The sequence below is a fragment of the Grampus griseus genome, assembly GCF_964374135.1.
Source record: "Grampus griseus genome assembly, chromosome: 8".
Classification (NCBI taxonomy): Eukaryota; Metazoa; Chordata; class Mammalia; order Artiodactyla; family Delphinidae; genus Grampus; species Grampus griseus.
Genome location: NC_139002.1, coordinates 24809218 through 24815933, shown reverse-complemented (window position 1 = coordinate 24815933; position 6716 = coordinate 24809218).

Below are 6716 nucleotides of genomic sequence, written 5' to 3'. Positions count from 1 at the left end.
CGTCACTTTCATTATGCCACAATGCCTGTTCTTAAGCAGAAGAAAATGCAGCACAAGTATCTTGAGTTGCATCTCATCTAGAAAAAAAACACACTGTAGGCAGGGGCTATGCACACCAACCTCAGCTGCAGTTCTGAGAAGGGAAACCTGTTTAAGTTGATGTTGACAATAGTTGGGGAGTAGAGAGGACAGAAAAGTGGTATTACATCTATCTCATGGCAAATAATTCAGTGAATTATTCAGTGAATACTTATCGTTGAAGGAAAAAAAAAGATAACATGGAAAAAAATTGTTCTTAAGATTCAAAGAAAGACTACTTTCAAAAATATCTGTATAGTAATTACAGCTCCCTTTTGCAGCTCATTATGTGCTAAGTAGTGTCCTAGAGTCTTTATTTGTATTAACTCCTTTAATCCTCACAAAAACTCGATAGGGTAGGTACCATTATTATCCCTCCTATAAAAATAAGGAAATTGAGGCGTGGAGTGGTAAAATAAATTCTCAAGGTCAAATACCTCGTGAGTAGCTGAGATGGATTCAGTTCCAGGCAGTCTTACTCCAGAGCCCAAGTTCTTAACTCAGTATGTTTGGCTTCTCAGTCTCAGATAAGTAGCTGCCGTAACTGTAAGAGGAACTGGGTAAAATACATGGGGAAAAAAAAATCCAACCCAAAATATTTAGAATACTTCATTGAAGATGAGCAGAATTAACAACGAATCCAAAAGTCAGTCATCTGGAAAACTTAAATCTGGGAGTAAATGAAGAGAGAAAAAGAAAAGACATAGAACCAGCAAGTAAATGGTATTTATTAAAAAGGAAAAAGAAAGGTACTCTGAAGCAATAATTACAATGTAAGAGAAAAACTCAGATTTTTACTAAGTGCAGATTTAGAAGGCCTTATTTCATTAACAGAATTAACAGAATCACACTAATGTTCTATGGAAAAGACAGTAAGAAAAAAATTCTTCAAACAGCTAGGTAGAAAAATTGGTAACCTTAGTCCTTATTTCTATAACTGTCAGAAGACAAGTGACCAACATCTACATATTTTTAATGGAGTAAGAGTGATAAAGATACTAGAAGGAGTGTCTAGGCATGCAAAAGCTTAGAAAATGTAGCACTGTGATGTTTCCTCCAAAAATGACAAAGGTTTATCAGCACATGGAAAGAATAATCAAGAATTTGGGAGTGTGAAAGTTAAATTTTTAAAAAATGATTAAGGACTGACTAGGGAGCAAGGGAAGATAGGGGTGAAACAAGGGTTAAAATATATATATATATATATATATATATATATATATATATATATATATATGCTAAATAAAGGGAAATGCCATTGGAATGTAAAAAGGAGTTCCACATTTTAAATTACTATAGAAGATAAAAGCTGAAAAACCCAATTACAAAGTAAAAGATGGCTGGTGTATATCACAAATTATTAGACATCAAGGCAGAAAGTGTTAAAATAGGACAAGAACTATTCCATGTAAAGAAGATTACTCAAAATGAAGTTATGGAGAATCCAAAGAGGGTCATAGAAGAAGTGGCTTTTATGAAGGATGACATGAGAATTTAGCATGCATTTAGGAGCTGATTGGCATCCTCCCTGGAGACTGGGGAAGCCAGCAGATACCACCTCTATGTTCTCACTTGAGCCCAGTACACATCTGGTGCAGTACACATTGCTTTTGCAGCTGCCACTGAAGGGAGAGGCCCCTGGATCACCTGGCTCTGATAGCCAGCAGGTTTTATACTTATGGGTGCCACAGAACTGTAGCAAAGAATCAGTCATTAATGGGTATAGCAGCCCTGCCCACACCTCCCAAGGGTATACACCTGGGCCCAGTGCAGAGGCAACATGCAAAAAAGCCCATCTCCTAGTTTTCTCCATGAGAGGGCCCTAACTACATACTTTCCCAGTTGCTGCCTACAAGTACAGCTTTCAATCAACTTGCATCTAGGTACAGACTGTAGTCTTCCCCTTTGGGAGCCACTAAGAACAAAGAAGGCAGCATGGAAAATCACAAATGTTTAAGAGATAAAGAGCTCTGGTCAGGCTGATGTATAAGGTTCTCTTACCTAAGATCACTTTGTCAAGACTGAGAGAGGTGGCTCTTTTATCTAAGGTACAGAAACCAACACAGTCAAGGAAGATGAAGAAATGGGAATATGTTTCAAACAAAAGAATGAGATAAAACTTTAGAAACAGATCTCAATGAAACAGAGATAAGTGATTTACCTAATAAAGAATTAAAAATAATGGTCATAAAGATGCTCACAGATCAGGAGAACAATGTTTAAACAAAGTGAGAATTTCAAAGAAGGTAGAAAATATAAGAAAGTACCAAACAAATCAGAGAGCTGAAGAATACACTAACCGAATTGAAAATTCAATAGAGGAGTTAAGCAGCAGACAAGTAGAAGAAAGGATCAGTGAACTCAAAGACAGGGCAGTGAAATTTATCCAATCAGAGGAGCAAAGAAAAAAAGTAAAGACAGCTTAAAGGACTTATGAGACAACATCAAGTGAGCAAAAAAGTATATGCATTATAGGGGGTCCCAGAAGTAGAAGAGAAAGGGGCAGAAATCTTATAAAAAATATCAGCTGAAAACTTTCCTAACCTGGAGAAAGAAACAGACCAGATTCAGGAAGCACAGAGAAATCCAAAAAAGATAAATCCAAAGAGCCCTCACATGGAGACACATTATAATTAAATTGTGAAAAGTTAAAGACAGAGAATCTTAAAAGCAGCAAGAGAAAAACTTGTCATGAACAAAGGAACCCCCATAAGACTATCAGCAGATTTTTCAGCAGAAACATTATAGGCCAGAGGGGAGTGGTATGATATATTCAAAAGGACTGAAAGAAAAAACAAACAAACTGCCAATCAAGAATACTTTATCCAGGAAAGCTGTCCTTCAGAATTGAGAGTTTCCCAGACAAGCAAGAGCTGGAGGAGTTCATTACCACTAGACCAGCCTTATTAAAATGTTAAAGGGACTTCAACCTGAATCAAAGGATGCTAATTAGTGACAAACCTTTGAAAGTATGTCTCACTGGTAAAGATAAATATATAGTTAAATTCAGAATACTTTATTGTAATGGTGGTGGGTAAATCCTTATAACTCTGGTGTGAAGGCTAAGACAAGATGATTAAAAATAAGCATAGGGCTTCCCTGGTGGCGCAGTGGTTGGGGTTCCGCCTGCTGATGCAGGGGGCGTGGGTTTGTGCCCCTGTCTGGGAGGATCCCACATGCCGCGGAGTGGCTGGGCCCGTGAGCCGTGGCCGCTGGGCCTGCGCGTCCGGAGCTTGTGCTCCGCAACGGGAGAGGCCACAGCAGTGAGAGGCCCGCGTACAGAAAAAAAAAAAAAAAACATAACTTCAAAAATTTTTAATGGATACATAAGGTAAAAATATGTAAACTGTAACATCAAAAACATAAAATGGAGGGGGGAGTAGAGTGTAGAACTTAAGTATTTGAAATTAAGTTGTTATAGCTTAAAATATACTGTTATAAATACGAGATGTTTTATATAAGCCTCATGGTAACCACAAAGCAAAGACCTATAGTAGATGCACAAAAGATAAAGGAGTCTATGCACACCCCTACAAAAAAAATCATCAAACCACAAAAGAAGAAAGCAAGACATGAAGGAACAAAGGAATTACAGCCAGAGAACAATGAACGAAATGGCAATAGTAAGTCCATATCTATCAATAGTAACCTTAAATGACTGAAAGGAAAAAAAAAAAAAGACCCAATTATATGCTGCATACATGAGAATCACTTCAGGTTTAAGGACACATAGAGACTGAAAGTGAAGGAATGGAAAAATATCTCATGAATGGAAACCAAAAGAAAGCAGGGTAGCTATATTTATATTGGACAAAATAGACTTTAAGACACAGACGTAGGAAGATAAAAGGTCATTATATTATGATAAAGGGGTCAATCCAACAAGAGAATAAAAAATTGTAAATATTTATCCACCCAACATTGGAGCACCTAAATATATAAAGCATTTATTAACAGACCTGAGGGTACTCCCTGGCAGTCCAGTGGTTAAGACTTGGTGCTTTCACGGCTGGGGTCTGGGTTCAATCCCTGGTTGAGGAACTAAGATCCTGCAAGCTGCACAGCGTGGCCAGTGGTGGTGGGGGGATGGGAAACGAGACCTAAGGGAGGAAGAGACAGTAATCCAATAATAGGGGACTTCAATACCACACTTTCAACAATAGATATTTCATCCAGATTGAAAATCAATGAGGAAACACTGGACTTAAATGATACGTTAGACCAGATGGACTTAGATACATTATGATGTTCTATCCAAGGGCAGCAGAATACATATTCTCAAGTACACATGTATCATTCTCCAAAATAGAGCATATGTTAGGCCACAAAAGAGGTCTTAAGATTAAGGAGACTGAAATTGCATCAAGCATCTTTTCTGGTCACAATGCTATGAAACTAGAAATCAATTATAAGAAGAAAAGTGGAAAATTCACAAATATGTGGAGATTAAAAACCATGCTACTGAACAACCAATGGGTCAAAGAAGAAAACCAAACAGAAATAAAAAAAATATTCTGACACAAATGAAAATAGAAATGCAACACACCAAGACATGTGATGGAGCAAAAGCGGTTCTAATAGGGAACTTTATACTGCACTAAGAATCAAGAAAGATCTCAAACAACCTAACTTTACACCTCAAGGAACTAGGAAAAGAACAAACTAAGCCCAAAGTTAGCTGAAGGCAGGGAAATAAAGATCAGAGCAGAAAGAAATGAAATACAGGCTAAAAAGATAATAGAAAACATTAAAAAAAATGAAGAGCTGATTTTTTAAAAAAGAAACAAATGACAAATCATTTGCTAAACTTAAAAAAAGAGAAGCCTCAAATAAATAAAATTATAAGTGAAAGAGGAGATATTACAACTAGTACCACACAATGAATCATAAGCGAGTATGCTGAACAATTATACACCAATGAACTGCACAAACTAGAAGAGATGGAAGAAGTCCTAGAACCATATAACCTACAAGACTGAAGCATGAAAAAATAGAAAATCTGAACATACTAATTACTAGTGAGGAGACTGAATCAGTAATGAAAAACCTCCAAAATAAGAAAAGTCCAGGACCAGACAGCTTCATCGGTGAATTCCACCAAGCATTTAAAGAATTAATACTAATCCTTCTCAAGCTCTTCCAACAAATAGAAGTGGGAATCCTTCCAAACAAATTTTATGAGGACATCATTACCCTGATACCAAAACCAAAAAAGGACACTACAAGAACAGAAAACTACAGGCCAATATCTCTGATGAAAATAGATACAAATATCCTGAACAACATATTAGCAAACCAAAATCTACAGCACATTAAAAGAATCATGCACCATAATTAAGTGGAATTTATTCCAGGGATGTAAGCATAGTTTAGTATCCATAAGTCAATGTTATAAACCAAGTAACAAAATGAAGGATAAAAATCATATGATCATCTCAAGATGCAGAAAAAGCATTTGATAAAATTCAACATCCATTCTTGTTAAAAACTCCCAATATAGGGGGTGTAGAAAGAATGTACTTCAACATAATAAAGGCTATATATGACAAGCCCACAGCTAACATCATACTCGATGAAAAGCTGAAAGGTTTTCCTCTAAGATCAGGAACAAGACAAGGATGCCTACTCTTACCAATTTTATTCAACATATTACTAGACATCCTAAGCAGAACAATTAAAATAGCAAGCAAGGAAAAGACAAAAAGCTTCCACAAAAGGAAGAAGTAGATGAAATGCAGATGATATATTATATATAGACTACCCTAAAAACTCTACCAAAGAACTGTTATAATAAATGAATATAATAAAGTTGTAGGATACAAAGTCAATATACAGGCATACCTCATTTTATTGCACTTTGTAGATACTGTGTTTTTTTTTGTTTTGCTTTATTTTTTTAAACAAATTGAAGGTTTGTGGCAATCCTGTGTTGTCAGATGATGGTTAGCATATTTTAGCAATAAAATTAAGGTATACATATTGTTTTTTAAGACATAATACTAATGCACACTGAATAGACTATAGTGTAAACATAACTTATATGCACTGGGAAACAAATTTGCGTGACTTGTGATTTGCTTTATTGCAGTGGTCTAGAACTGAACCTGCAATATCTCCGAGATATGCCTGTATTTTTTTGTTTTTCAACAAATTGAAGCTTTATGGCAACCTTGCATTGTGTATCAAGCAAGTCTATCAGCACCATTTTTCCAATAGCATTTGTTCACTTCGTGTCTCTATGTCACATTTTGGTAATTCTCACAATATTTCAAACTTTTCATTATTATTATATTTGTTATGGTGATCTGTGACCAGTGATCTCTGATGTTACTATTGTAATTGTTTTGGGGCACAATGAACTGCACTCATATCAAGATGGTGAACTTGATAAATATTGTGTCTTCTGACTGCTCCACCAACCGGCAACTTCCCCATCTCTCTCCTTCTCCCTGAGGGGAGGGAACAGGCCTCCTTACTCCCTGAGACACAACAATATTGAATGTAGGCCAATTAATAACCCTACGTGACCTCTAAGTGTTAAAGTGAAAGGAAGAGTCACATGTCTTTCACTTTAAATCAAAAGCTAGCAACGATTAAGCTTAGTGAGGAAGGCATGTACAAAGCCGAGATAGTCTGAA